We start from the raw sequence: 15414 nt of genomic DNA, 5'->3' as shown, positions 1-15414 counted from the left end.
TGGAGGGACTAAGGATGAAGGCTTTTGAAGTAGAGGAACAGCATGTGCAAAGACACAGAGGCATGAAAACGGGTAACGTGCTGGAGGCATTGCAGGGGTGCGTGGTGGGAAGAGCAGGGCATGTAGTCGGCCTGCCAGCTCCACCACAGCGTTGTCATCTTCAGCAAGTTATGTAGCCTCTCTAAGCTCCAAATCTCCCATCTATCCCATGATGATCATAATGCCTGGCTGGCTGGCTGGAGGTTGACCAAATGAGATCTTTATTGAGCCCTAGGCATTATTTTTGGTACATGGTAAATGCCCTGTAACTATTGGTTGTCATTATTGAGAAGACGTAATCTTTTATGGAGAAGGGATGGACAGGGGCCTTATATTCTATACGGAGATGATCTGATCATAGAGTAAGGACTATAGAGTAGGTAAGTCACGCAAAGACATAATCAGACAGATTTAAGATAGTCTGGGCAACAGAGGGGGGAATGGACAGGAGAGAGAAGAGCAGAGGCAAAGAGGTCAAGTGACCATAATCTCTCTCCACAACCACAGGAGAGGTGATGGGGGCCTTCAGGTGCAGTGACCACTGTGAGAATGAAGAGGCCAAACCAGAAATGCAGATTAACTAGGCTTGGTGATCTGTTGGATGTGGGAAGGCAGGGGACAGGGAGCGAAATGGGATGTTTCCTCACTCCACCCCCTGCAGGTGTGCTCCTGCGCTTCACCTGATCCAGCAGCCCCAACATTCCCTCTCCAAAGGGGCCCATTGTCCCTGATCTTCGTGGCTCCCAGACACTGACTCCCAGGGGTTAGGCAAACTGCGAAGGAAGAGCACAGGGCCCATTTGTTCAAACATTGGCTGGAGGCTACACCTCTCCCCAAGGAAATGAGCTCAGCTTCCTTAGTCTCCCACTCCTGCAAAAGAAATCTCAAGGTTGGTGACTTGGAACCCGCTCGAGACCTTCTCTGCCGACCACCTCAGGATCCGGATATCCTGGGCTTTTGCAGCATATGGGCCAGGCCCAGCTCTGCCCGGGAAGGGTGGCCCACAGGAGGGATGTGCTTTGTGGAGAGGAAATGGCTCAAACCAGATATTGCCTTGTTTGTTTTCCCTGTGAAGAAAAGAGACCAATTTACTTTCCTCTTTTATTTATTTTTTAGGGATGAAGCAGATATTTTTAATTTCTCTAGTTTCCTGCTGTCTACAGGTGTTTCCTATGGTCTTGCTGTCAGAAAGGCATAATCAGCTCTGTTCCTGAGATTTCTAAAACGTCTCCCTGCTGTGACCTCAAATCCCCTTGGGGCGAGGCAAGGTGACTACATGGCCCCTCCATAACCTGCTTGTGTTTCCCACCATTCACCTGTGGTGCAAGCGGGGGTTTGCTCCTAATACCTCCTGGAGAGGTGCCAATGGAGAGAGAGAGGGGAGGAGGAAGTCTCTGGCTCCAGCAGCACTCTGGGTTTTGATTCCCTGGCTATTGTGGCATTCATGACAGGGCTGCCCAGTAGCTCCAGTAAAATTAGTCTTTACTTTTCATTTGTAGGACGGTTCTCTCACCTCCAAACAATCATGACAGACTCTGTAGAACAACTATTGAAAAGGCAGAAATACTTGTTTTTTACCCCAAAAAAGTTATGCACAAACTAAAACTTTGGGGAAAGCATCGTGTTTTTCACGCACCAGAGAAGCCATTGGTGATGGGAAATCTTTTATAAAGTGAAGGGACCATCAGTAAAGCAACATAGTCTGTCTCAAACTACCTATTTTACAATACTCATGAATCTATGGAGCCTCATATCTGTCTTTCACAAGGAATGTGACTAATATTTATTGAATACTTTCATTACACAGCTTCTCTTTTAAAACCTTCACCACCATTCTGTGAGTTGGGTATTGCTGATCTGTTGTACTGAACAGGAGACAAACACTTAGACTACGTAAAGGGTCTGGTGGCTCCATAGGGCAGGAGCAGACCTCTAACACAGGTCCCTCCCTCTCCTGTCTACAGTGGTGCACCCTCATCCCCCCATAGAATTCCATGAGGAGCCCATAATGCCTGTAATATTATTTAGTATTAAGAGCAATGAATCAGTGATGTCCTTAAAATAATTAAAAATAAATTCACATACTAAACCAAAAGATACCTCCTGGGATAACCCAGGAAAACAGGTCAAATAGGATAAAACATTCTTCCCATAAATCAGAAATAACAAACCCCTGGATCATATGCTGTAGGCAAGCATTTTCTCTCCCCAGCAAAGCTTTCTTTTTTTCTTTTTAGCTAACCTGACATTGAAAAGTAAATTCAATAGATTATATTTACAAGTCAGCCTTGTAATCTTATCCTGAAAAATCAAATCATGTGAACGATCTTTTGAGAAATGACTCAGTGTGAGCCATGTAGGTGGTGGACTGGTGCAGAGTGGCACCCCTTTGGTGTGAGTGGGCAGGGGTCTCCCCCAGTGCCCACCCACTTCTGTGCATTGCCTGCCCAGCCTCTGAGGGCATTGGACCTTGCAACACTCACCTTAGATGCTGCAGGAGAGGGGTGTGAAACAGTGCACAGAAGTGCACTCAGGATCAGAACAGGTCTTGCACACTGGAAAAGTCTCTTCATATCATCGACATCTGGTGTATGAATAGATTTCATAGAAGGGAGGATGGCTGTGTCATATTAAGAATTGGACTGCCCAGGGCCACCTGGATGTCTTTGGTGGTTGAGCGTCTGCCTTTGATTTGGGGTGTAGTCCTCGGGTCCCGGGATCAAGTGCCACATCGGGTTCCCCATGGGGAACCTGCTTCTCCCTCTACCTGTGTCTCTGCCTCTCTCTCTGTGTCTCTCACGAATAAATGGTTAAGATCTTTGGGGACAGGACACCTGAGCAGCTAAGCAGTTGAGTATCTGCCTTCGGACCAGGGCGTGATCCTGGGATCCCGGGATCGAGTTCCACATCAGGCTTCCTGCATGGGCCCTGCTTCTCTCTCTGCCTATGTCTCTGCCTCTCTCTGTGTGTCTCTCATGAATAAATAAATAAAATTAAAAAAAAAAAAAAAGATCTTGGGGGGAAAAAGTCAGACTGGCCAAATTTTGAACCCAACGCTACTACAGGGCACATGACTCTGGGAAGGCTATTCACTACTGGGTTTCCTTGTCAAACAGGACTAATAGTATAGTAATTAATGTCTTCTTCACATGGCTGTTGAGGGGATTAGGCAAGGTACATCCTTGATGTGCCTTGTGCAGACTAAGCACTCAATCAGTGTTCATTCCTGTCTTCATTTTCCTTTTCCAAGCTGATAAACACATGACTTCCCTGGGGACATAATCTATTTATCACCAAAGATGTAAATAGCTATATGGTGAGTTGTCCAAAATCTGTAGAAAATCAGGGTTTGGAACCCAAAGGAAATTACCTGTTTCTCCTTTGTCTTGTCTTATAATTTGTTTCTTTTGTTGTTGTTTGTTTGTTTTTTTTTTTCTGAGTATATGCTGAGCTGGAAGGGGACATTTTGGCTTCAGATTGATCATTTCCTTGAGCAGAGACAGTATGTAATAGCAACGCAACAGCACTTAAAAATGTATTCAGGGCTCCTCCAAATGGGGTAAACTGGCCTAAATTTTACTAAACCTAAAAACAGCTTTGAAGAGCATATATTTAACTTAGTGACACAATATCTTTTTTTTTCCATTTTATTTTAATTCCAGTATAGTTAACAAATAGGGTTATATTATTTTTAGGTTTACACTATAACAATTTGGCCATTCCATACATCACCAGGTGCTCATCACAGCCCATCTCGCCTCTGGTGACCATCGGTTTGTTCTCTATAGTTGAGAGTCTGTTTCTTGGTTTGTCTTTCTCCCTTTGCTTGTTTTGTTTCTTAAATTCCACATGCAAGTGAAATCATATGGTATTTGTCTTTCTCTGACTATTTCACTCAGCATTATATTCTGTAGCTCCATCCATGTCGGTGCAAATGGCAAGTTTTCATTCTTTTTATGGCTGAGTAATATTCCATTGTGTATATATACCACATATTTTTTTTTTAATTTTAAGCAGCTTTTATTTCCTTTTTTTTTTTTTTTTTTTTTTTTTTTTGCAACTTTTATTTCCTTTGAGGAGGGTGCACCATTCCTGGAAATACTGCAATACCAGATCGATGTGTGGAGTAAACAGAGCAAGCTCCTATTCTGTCTCCTAATTCCAAAAATCCATTTAATATATTGTCCTTGGATAAAGGATGTACCAGATATTAAACTGATAAGAACAGATACTACACATAATCTTAGCCAAAAGGCCGAGAAGTGATGTATGTCACATATTATTTATTCATTCATCTATCAATGGACACTTAGGCTGCTTCCATAATTCCGCTATTGTAAATAATGCTGCTATAAATATTGGGGTGTGTGCATCTCTTTCAGTTGCATTTGTGTGTTCTTTGGATAAATACCTAGTAGTATGATTGCTGGATTATAGGTTAGTTCTATTTTTAATTTTTTGAGAAATCTCCATACTGTTTTCCACAGTGACTACACCAGTTTGCATTCCCACCAAAAGTGCAAGAGGGTTTCCCTTTTTCCACATCCTCGCCAACACCTGTTGTTTCTTGCATTTTTTATTTTTAACCATTCTAACAGGTGTGAGGTGATAACTCATTGCAGTTTTGATTTGCTTTTCCCTGATGATGAGTGATGTTGAGCATCTTTTCATGTGTCTGTTGGCCATCTGGATGTCTTCTTTGGAAAAATGTCTGTTCTTGTCATCTGCCTATTTTTAATTGGATTGTTTGTTTTTTGGGTGTTGAGCTATATCAGTTTTTTATATATTTTTTGGATACTGACCATTTGTTAGACGTCTCATTTGCCAAGTATCTTCTCCCATTCCATAGGTTGCCTTCTAGTTTTGTTGATTTTTTTCCTTCACTGTGCAAAAGCTTTTTATTTTGATGTAGTCCCAGTAGTTTATTTTTGCTTTTATTTCCCCTGCCTCAGGAGACATAACCTAGAAAACTTGCTCGGCCAGTGTCAGAGACCTTACTGCTTGTGCTCTCTTCTAGGATTTTTATGGTTTCAGATCTCACATTTAGGTCTTTAATCCATTTTGAATTTATTTTTCCATAGGGTGTAAGAAAGTGGCCTAATTTCATTCTTTCACATGTAGCTGTCCAGTTTTCCCAGCACCATATGTTGAAGAGATTGTCCTTTTCCCATTGGATATTCTTTTTCTGCTCTAAGACTAATTGACCACATAGGTGTGGGTTTCTTTCTGGGTTTTATATTCTGTTTCTTTGATCTATGTCTGTTTTTGTGCCAGTACCATACTGTGATAATTACTATAGCTTCGTAATATAACCTAAAGTCTGAAATTATGATAACAACACAGTATCTTTACGCAATTACTGACTTCACCTCCTCCTTTTCCCCCTCCCCGGGTATGTGTCCTGTCCCCTGACACTCAGGCCTTGGCTTTGATATTTTGAGAAGACTGTCAGGGGAGCTTGGGTGCCTCAGCTAGTTAAGTGTCTACCTTCTTTAGCTCAGGTCATGATCCTGGGGTCCTGGGATCAAGTTCTGCATCTGGCTTCCCATTGAGCAGGAAATCTGCTTCTCCCTCTCCCTCTGCCCCTCCCCTGTGCATGCTCATTCTCTCTCTCTCTCTCTCTCTCTCTCAAATAAATGAATAGAATCTTTAAAAAAAAAAAAAAAAGTAGACTGACAACTCACTCTAGAGTTGTTTTCAGGTATTTGTTCCCCTGCTCAAACCATACCTTCCAAAAGGATTTAGGGAGTAAAGTTCAAAACTCTCATTTCAGTATTTTTAACATTTTTCTTTTATGTTTATCTTATTATAGGTCTTGGCAGCCTTTCTTTCTTTTGAAAGCAATCATGGATGGGGTGCCTGGGTGGCTCAGTTGGTTAAGTGTCCAACTCTTGATTTCAGCTCAGGTCATGATCTCAGGATCCTGAGATTGAGACATATCTGGCTCTATGCTCAGCGAGGAGTCTGGTTGAGATTCTCTCTCCCTCTCTGTTTGCCGCTCTCCCCACTCACACTCTCTCTCAGATAAGTGAATAAAGGGATGCCCGGGTGGCTCAGCAGTTGAGCGTCTGCCTTTGGCTCAGGTCGTGATCCCGGGATCTGGGATCGAGTCCCGCATCGGGCTCCCTGCATGGAGCCTGCTTTTCTCTCTGCCTGTGTCTCTGCCTCTCTCTCTCTCTGTGTCTCTCATGAATAAATAAATAAAATATAAAAAAATAATAAAGATAAGTGAATAAAATCTTTAAAAAAAGGAAAAGAAAACAATTACAGGTAACCCTATAAATCAATTCTAATTTATTCATTCAAATACACACGTATAGTTTGACATAACTGAAATCATAGCAAGCCTGCTGTTTTTTTACAGGCAAAGTTTTTCATTTGATTTGACTCCTCCAAATCCGCTTCCCTTCCCACACCCCAGCCTCCAGAAATCCCTATAGGATACTTCATGCTCTGTAGCTTTGTAAATAATTGCTTATACAAACGCACTCATGTAGATATATACATACACACAGTATGGGGGTGGGTTGTTTAGCTGTTGCTTTATAAAACTGGGCCATATGATACAGAATTCCATGCATTTAACTGTTCTCACTTTACAATTTTTCATGGATGTTTGGAGTACTCTAATTCATTCTTCTTAATGGTTTCATAATAACCCGTTATGTGAATGGACTATAAACCTTTTCCCTCTTTATGGGTATTTGTTGTGTTCCCAGTCTTGCTGTTATAAACTTTGCTGCAATCAACCTCCACGTCCTTATATACTGGGTCTTTTATGTTTATGGAGTAGATTCTCAGGAGCATGGGCCTGAGTTACAACGTTTATGTAATCTAATTTAATAAATGTTGCCAGATAACATTCCCAAAAGGCTGTAACAACTCACATTTCCTCCAGCAACGTATGATGGTTCCTTTTTCCCAATTCCCAAACAGCAATAGCTACTTCTCTGTCTTCCCTCCTGCCTCCACAACCCCCCTGCCTGCCTGATAAGCATAAAGAAAAGTCTCAGTGTTCATTTATAGTTCTCTGACAACTTATAAATTTGAGCTTCTTTTATGTTTCTTGGACTTTGGGGGTTTGCTTTTTTCTGTGAATCGCTTATTTATAGATACATTGTTCTTGTCGTTTTGTCAGAGCACTTTATATAACAGACATCATCTCCTTTTCATCTGTGTTACAAATGCTTTCCAAATCCATTGTTTTCTCTTTACTTCATTTATATTATTTTTGCCATAAAATTTTTACTTACTTTATAGCTAGAGGCGCTTTTTATTTTTTTAATAGCTAGGATTTCTCCCTTGGTTATAAAAGGGAACTATTTCATGTTAACACTCTTTGATCCTGTACTCTGCCGTTATAACCTACACTTCAGCTAATTAATCTCAGTGCCTTCAAAATGTCATGAACCCAGAGCCAGGCGTGGGAATTCAGCAAAGCATACTGGGCACTGTTATTCCAGGCTCCCCTCAGGCCACGTGTCTATTCTCTGGCTAGATCCTATCGCTGATACCAGTCTGGAATGTTTCTCTCTCCAGCTCTGAGCCTCTGTCTTCTCTTCCCGCCCCTGACAGCTTTTCCTTCCTTTTACCAGCTCTCCTCTATATTTTGCCCTTCTTTCTGCCAGAGTAGATGTGAACTGTCCCTGAACTCTCCATGTCCTTGCTCCACGGCCTTCAAGGTCACAGGGGCCCTTCCTGCTGCCTAAGCCAGATCACCCACCCTTCCCTGAACATCCAACCCTTTCACCAGAAGGATGTCTGCACCACCATGGGGGCTGCCCTAGTACCTCTTTGCAGTGGGATTTGCATCATAAGAATTCAGGACAAATGGGTGCCCGAGTGGCTCAGTTGGTTAAGCATCTGCCTTCAACTCAGGTCATGATCCTAGAGTGCTGGGATCAAGCCTGGGCTCCCTCTCAGTGGAGAGCCTGCTTCTCCCTCCCCCTCTACTTGCTGCTCCACCTACTTGTGCTCTCCCTCTCTCTGTCAAACAAATAAAATCTTAAAAAAAAAAAAAAAAAAATTCAGGACAAATGTTTTTCTTTAAACTCCAGGCCAAATTTAACTCTTCAGGATAAATTCTCAATGCTTTGGCTTTATGTTTACTAATAGCCTGCATTTACTGAGCACTTATTATGTGCCCGACTCTGTGCTAGGCACTGTACCTTATGCTCTCACTTGATTCTTAGACAAGCCAGTGGGATATAAATGTTGCTATTCTCACTTTATAGATGAGGCCTCCAAAATTTAAAAAAATTAAGTTGCCTGCCTATGGTCACATAAGGAGCAAAGCAGGGATATGAATCAAACATGTCTCCAGAACACTATCTGTAAGCACTTTCTGATCCCATCTTACCCTGCATCCTTATCTGGCCACTTCTTCCTGAAGCTTCAGACTCAGGAACGCACATAGACTGTGCTGCTCCTTAGGCCTTAACCACACCCCACATGGATACAGCTTCTGTGTCACTGTCCTCTTAACTCACTCCTCATTCACTCTACTCTTGTTTCAAATTTCCCCAACTTCACTAAACAGAGCAAAGATCATGACTGCATTTCCCTATAGCCCCTCCCCTGCAAATTCATCGGTTGATTGCTTTTTATTTTTTAATTCCAATATAGTTAATATACAATATTATATTCATTTCAGGTGTACAATATGGTGATATAACAATCCTATCATTACTCAGTGCTCATCACGATAGGTGTACTCTTCATCCCCACCACCTCCCCTCTGCTGACCACTAGCGTGTTGTCTTTAGTTAAGAAGTCTGGTTTTTTTGTTGTTGTTGTTCATCTCTTTTTTCCTTTGTTCATTTATTTTGTTTCTTAAATTCCACATATGAATGAAATCATATGGCGTTCATCCTCCTGTCTGACTTACTTACCCTAATACTCTCTAGATCCATCCATTGTGTTGCAAATGGCAAGAGCTCATTCTTTTTTATAGCTGCATAATATTTCGTTATATACATATATATAATATATATTACATCTTCTTTATCCATTCATCTATGGATGGACATTTGCATCGTTTCTGTAATTTGTCTATTGTAAATAATGCTGCAATAAACATAAGGGCACATATATCTTTTCAAATTAGCGGGGTTTTTAAATATTTTTTGAACGATTTTATTTATTTATTAATGAGAGACACACACAGAGAGAGAGGCAGAGGGAGAAGCAGGCTCCATGCAGAGAACCCAATGTGGAACTCAATGCCAAGTCTCCAGGATCACGCCCTGGACCAAAGGCAACACTAAACCACTGAGTCCCGGGGCTGCCCTCAAATTTTGGTTTTTGTTTTCTTTGGATAAATACCCAGCAGTGGAATTATTGGATCATATATAATTCTATTTTTAATTTTTTGAGGACCCTCCATGCTGTCTTCCACAATGGCTGCACCAGTTTGCATTCCCACCAGCAGTGCAAGAGAGTTCCTTTTTCTTCACATCCTTGTCAACATTTGTTGTTGTATTTTTTATTTTAGCCATTCTGACAGATGTAAGGTGCTATCTTATTATAGTTTTAATTTGCATTTCCTTGGGCAGCCCCGGTGGCGCAGCAGTTTAGCGCTGCCTGCAACCTAGGGTGTGATCCTGGAGACCTGGCATCGAGTCCCACGTCAGGCTCCCTGTATGGAGCCTGCTTCTCCCTCTGCCTGTGTCTCTGCCTCTCTCCCTCTCTCTCTCTCTCTGTGTGTGTGTGTGTGTCTCTATGAATAAATAAATAAATAATCTTTTAAAAAAATAATAATAATTTGCATTTCCTTGATAGTGATGTCGAGCATCTTTTCAAGTATCTGTGGCCATCTGATTGCATTTTATTTTTCAGGCACTTTCTCTCACCTTCACTAAAATGAGGCTTAGCCACAACTTCTTTGGGGATATTAAATCTTCTTAAATCTCACTTGGCTTTAAAATACCTGCAGTGATGAACCTAGGAAGTCCCTGCTTAACTTAAATGTCTTGACTACCAAGCAAGCTCTAACCCTAAAAAGGGCCAGTTTTTGGCAATATTAAGTAAAATTGGTGGAAATCAGGAACAATAACCATTGGCCTATAAGACACTTTGCACACACATTTTATTTAATCTTCATAATCATGCTGTGTAGCAAGTCTCCTCGTTTTACAGGAAATGAAATCTAGAAGAGACAGGTCCCTGCTGACATCTGGGCAGATCTGGAAGTAGACTGTACTGGGACTCTGGGCCCTCACACTGCATCCCCCTAGCCTGTGCTTGGAGAGCAGACTGGCTGGACCAGTCTGACCTCATTACCAGCACCGTGTTGACCCTGAAATGGATGTGACCAGCACAGCACTTCCTCTCTACTTTCTGCAGGCATTAAGAAGGTCCTTTGGCAATCCCAGATCCTCTATGTGTGAAGGGGCCTGGAAGCCACTGAGAGTGGAGCCACCTCTCTTGGAAAAGCCATAGCAACAGCCCTCCTGGGCTCCCTGGAAGCAGTTAGCAGGTGTGTGTGGGAGTCCTGGAGTGATGGGATTAAGTATTGCCTGGGGTGTCCACAGCTCCATTGTCAATAAGAAAAACCAAATCATCCTGTGAGTCATCTGCCCAGACACCTACCTAGGTGAGGAGCAGATTGGCTGGTGTCTAAAGAGAAACTTCTTGTGTGCAGGCGGTGGAGGATGGAACAGATGCAGAGAAGAGGCTAGCAGGAGGAGGTTGGTTTATTTGTGTCTTAGGCCCCATACTCATTGCTTCTTTGGCTGGGATCCATATATTTGTGTGCTCACTACTGGAAGGACCTTTCTTGGGTTTCCTGTGAGGAACTTCTGCTCAGAACCTAGGGGCCAAGTACCCTGTGGAAAGGAAGATCCATCCTCCTTCCCATGCAGGGGGTCTGTGTGACCCCTAGGGCTTCCCTGAAGACCCATGAATTCTCAGGGCCCTGGTTCCTGCCTCCGCCCTTCCTGCTTCGGAACTGCGAGGCTCTCCAAATGGCCAGGGTGCAAACCTGTCCCCTAGGTGTAGCAGGTAGCAAGAAGATGACCTGCCAAGGGATCCTGAATGAAAGAAAAGTAAACTTGCAGTCACTTGTTTGTAGGAGTTCCCCAAAACACAGACTTTAAAAGAAAATCAGAGTGAGGATTATTCTTTGCCCAGCTGGGCAGCTGCACAGGGTAGAGATTGAGATCTCTGTATTCGTTTACTTCCCCTATCCCCACCCCCCACCCACACTAAGGTCATGCATCCCTCAGCCTCCTAACCCTACCCCCTCCATCTGGGGTATCAGTTGTTCTTTATTCCTGAGTTTTGACCCACTTTCTCTTTAAGTGCTAACTGCTTCCTAGACTATTTGAGCCATGCCATCTTGCTTTTCTGAGACTCTTCTTTCCAACAGAATTACTGACCCCAGTTTGCTAATTTGGAATGAAGAGATCATATCACATTACCCATTTGATTCCCAGATTGAGAATGGGAGAGGGCTCCACTCTTAGACTCTTCTCTGAAGAAAGGAGGAGGAGAGCTGTCTGGGAGGGTGTCCCAGGCGGACCACTGCATCTCCAGTTTGCTCCCATTCTGCCTGAACTTAAGCTGTCTGCCTCCATTTTTATCTACATAAGAAAGATGATCTAAGCATTCCCAGTTTTCTTCAGAGTGGTGTTAATGGGAAAAGAGAAAGATCCAGCTAGCTCCAGAGGCCTTAGCGAGCCTCTCATTTCACTGATGAGGAAACAGAAGGGCAGGGAGGGGCGGGGAGTTCACACAGCTACCCTGACTGCGGGGTCAGTGGCCTCCCGCCTCCAGGCTGCTCAGTTCTTGAAATAACTCATCTGGATATTCCCTTCTGCAGGACCGAACATGTCTTCCCAGAAACTTAACCCCTTATTCTTAATCCCTGCACCATTTGGACCCAAGCATGGTCCCTAGAGAGCTGCTCAAGCCATTGAGCCACAGTAACCACAGAGGGCACCTGCTCCCACTTGATAAATTGTCCTGGTCAGACTTGGACCTGCCGGGGCAGACACAACCCTCACCCTCTGGCTACGGGGCTTCCCTTTTACGGCCCCTTCATGGTGCAGGGTCCTGGGTAAAAGGCAAGACCCCTCCCCACCTACAGGCTTGAAGCAGGCTTCCCTCTGGTGGCTGGTCCTGTCCCCATTAACCCACTCCGCATCCCCAAGACATCCACATGACCCCAGCCCATGAATGGCCCTGCTGTGAGTGACACTATTTGTGGCTGGAGTCCAGAATCACACTCGAGTTAGCCAGTCTGCTCTTTTGCATGATTCAGAAGATTCTTGTTTGTAAATTCCCCTGACACTAAGATGCAGTGCCAACCTACCTGGTCTGCCAACTTGTTCTCCAGGGTGAGAATGAAAATGACTTGGCAACAGCAGATCCCTGCCTAGCCCTTGCGTTCTTCAACACCAACTGGCAACAACCCGGCATCCCTGCAAGGAGCGCAAGGGAGTCCATGTTCCAGCTAGCACCTAGTGTGTGGCAATCAGTATCTTAGGTGACAACAGTGTGAGGGAAAGCTTATTATGTGCCAGGCATTATGGCCATTATCTCCTTTGAGTTTTACAACCCAAATAATATACTGTAATCGATGAGATAAGCCTTATTTTACAAACAGGGAAACTGAGGCTCAGCAAAGTTAAGTGACTTGCCTAAGATCACACTTCTAGAAGAGGCAGGGTTTGGATTTGAACCCAAACTGTCTAATCAAGCACTAGCTCTTAACATCCCCATGACCTGTAGGGACTGTTATTATTCGCATTTTACAGATGAGACTCTAAGCAAGTAAGTCGATTGCCTGAGATTCCCACCACCCATGAATAGTAAAATCTTGGCACTTCAGATTCTGTGCTTTCTTCACCATTCTTGCTTCACAAGTGCTGGCAGCTGTGCTGAGCTGGCAGGAGTGGCTGAGTGTGACCCCTCCTAGAGGCTGCCAGGGGCTGCCAACCTCCAGCAGCATGGCGCCTTCTGGCCAATGCCATTGGGCCCATGGGACTGGCACCCTGGGCTAATCTGGGTCTCCGAGCTGCAGCACAAATGAAAGGTAAACTGATACAGATAAAATGCAACTCACTCCCTTTAAAATTTTTAATTTGGGGACACCTGGGTGGCTCAGTGGTTGAGCATCTGCCTTTGGCTCAGGGCGTGATCCGGGATCCAGGATCGAGTTCCGCATCAGGCTCCCCTTTGGGAGCCTACTTCTCCCTCTGTCTATGTTTCTGCTTCTCTCTTTCTATGTCTCTGATGAATAAATTAAATAAATATTTAAAATAAATAAATTTGGGGCAGCGTAGGTTGTTCAGCGATTTAGCGCCACCTTCGGCCCAGGGCATGACCCTGGAGACCTAGGATGGAGTCCCACATGGGGCTCGGCTCCCTGAATGGAGCCTGCTTCTCCTCTGCCTGTGTCTCTACCTCTCTCTCTCTCCGTGTGTCTCCCATGAATAAATAAATAAAATCTTTAAAATAAAATAAAATAAAATAAATTTTTATTTTATTTATTTTTAAGATTTTTATTTATTCGTGAGAGACAGAGAGAGAGAGAGAGAGAGGCAGAGACACAGGGAGAGGGAGAAGCAGGCTTCCTGCAAGGAGCCCAATACGGGACTCAATCCTGGATCCTGGGATCACACCTTGAGCAAAAAGTAGACGCTCAACCTCTGAGCTGCCCAAGTGTCCCAAAATGAATAAATTTTTAATTTGACGAGTACTTTTAAAAAATGTTTTAAATGCTTATCACATTCATAAGGTAAAATTTATGCACAATAAAATTCACCTATTTTAAGTGTACAATGTGATGTGTTGACAAACTATATACAGTCAGGCAACCACCATGACAAGGTATATAGTTTTTTATTTTTTAGATTTTTATTTATTTATTCATGAGAGACTGAGAGAGAGGCAGAGACATAGGCAGAAAGAGAAGCAGGCTCCCTGTGGAGAACCTGATGTGGAACTCGATCCCAGGACCCCATGATGATGACCTGAGCCAAAGACACTCAACTACTGAGCCACCCAGGTGCCTCCCACCACCACAAGATATAGATCACAATCAAGGGATAGAACATTTCCATAGCCTCAAAAGTTCCCTTGTACTCTTTGCAGTTAATCCCCTGTCCCTACCCTTGGTCCTAGATGATCAGTGATCTGCCCTCAGTCATTATGCTTTGTGTTTTTATTTATTTATTTATTTTATTTATTTTTTATTTTTTTGCTTTGTGTTTTAAAAATATTATGTAAATGGAATCATACTGGTAGTGTTTTGTGTCTGGCTTCTTTCACTTGGCATACTGCTTTCAAGACTCATCTATGCCCTTGTGTGTATCACTAGTTCATTCCTTTGTGGTTGAGTAGTATTCTGTGATATGACATGCAATGTGTTTGTTTACCCACTCACTGATTGATGGACATTTAGGTTGTTTCTAGATCTGGGCTATTTATAATAAAACTGCTATATTTACATATGAGGTGTTTTTTTAAGATTTTATTTTATTCATTCATGAGAGAGAGAGAGAGAGAGAGAGAGGCAGAGACACAAGCGGAGGGAGAAGCAGGTTCTGTGCAGGGACCCCAACGTGGGACTCGATCCGGGATCTCTAGGATCACGCCCTGGGATGAAGGCAGAGCTAAACCGCTGAGCCACCCGGGCTGCCCTACATATGAGTTTTTATGTGGACATAGGTTTTCCTTTCTCTTGGGCAAATACGTAAGAGTGGGATTGTTAGGTTGTTCAGTTAGTGTACGTTTAACTCGACGAGAAGCTGCCAAAATATTTTTCTAAGTGGCTATGCCATTTAGCATTCTCACCAATGGTATGAGCCTTCCAATTGCTCTGTAGCCTTACCAACATCTCGTAATGTCAGTTTGTTGTATCTTGGCCATCTTGTGGGTATGTAGTGTTATCTTCACAGTTCTAATTTGTGTTTACTTAATCACTAATGTGCTAATTAACCATTCATATATCTTTTCTGGTGAAGTGTCTGCTCTAATCCTTTGCCCATTTTTTTTAACTGGGTTGTTTATCTTATTATTACAAAGAGTAATGTTTGATGAGTCCTTTTTAATCCCAAAACGTGAACTTCCAAATATTTTTTCTTTTCTCTTTTTTCTTTTTTTTTTTTCTCTTTTTTCTTTTTTTTTTTTTACTTTTCTGTTGGAGGCAACATGGTATTGTGATTAGGAACACAGGCTTGGGGATCCCTGGGTGGCGCAGCGGTTTAGCACCTGCCTTTGGCCCAGGGCGTGATCCTGGAGACCCGGGATCGAATCCCATGTCGGGCTCCCAGTGCATGGAGCCTGCTTCTCCCTCTGCCTATGTCTCTGCCTCTCTCTCTCTCTCTCTCTCTCTCTCTCTCTGTGACTATCATAAATAAATAAAAAATT

At 43.1% G+C, this 15414-nt stretch overlaps 1 protein-coding gene and 1 non-coding gene across 4 annotated transcripts in view; one reads left to right on the top strand and one right to left on the bottom strand.

The window, feature by feature from the left end:
* Positions 1-15414, top strand: part of RCSD1 (RCSD domain containing 1) — a 96955-nt gene that overhangs the window by 47705 nt on the left and 33836 nt on the right. The gene's annotated exons all lie outside the window — the stretch shown is intronic.
* Positions 4116-4306, bottom strand: LOC119872748. The gene has a single exon (XR_005362777.1). It is a non-coding gene; the product is annotated as a U2 spliceosomal RNA (small nuclear RNA).

Source organism: Canis lupus, chromosome 7 (assembly GCF_011100685.1).
Source record: "Canis lupus familiaris isolate Mischka breed German Shepherd chromosome 7, alternate assembly UU_Cfam_GSD_1.0, whole genome shotgun sequence".
Classification (NCBI taxonomy): domain Eukaryota; kingdom Metazoa; phylum Chordata; class Mammalia; order Carnivora; family Canidae; genus Canis; species Canis lupus.
The sequence above is the reverse complement of the archived record's forward strand: the minus strand, read 5'-3'. Positions and strand labels throughout refer to the sequence as shown.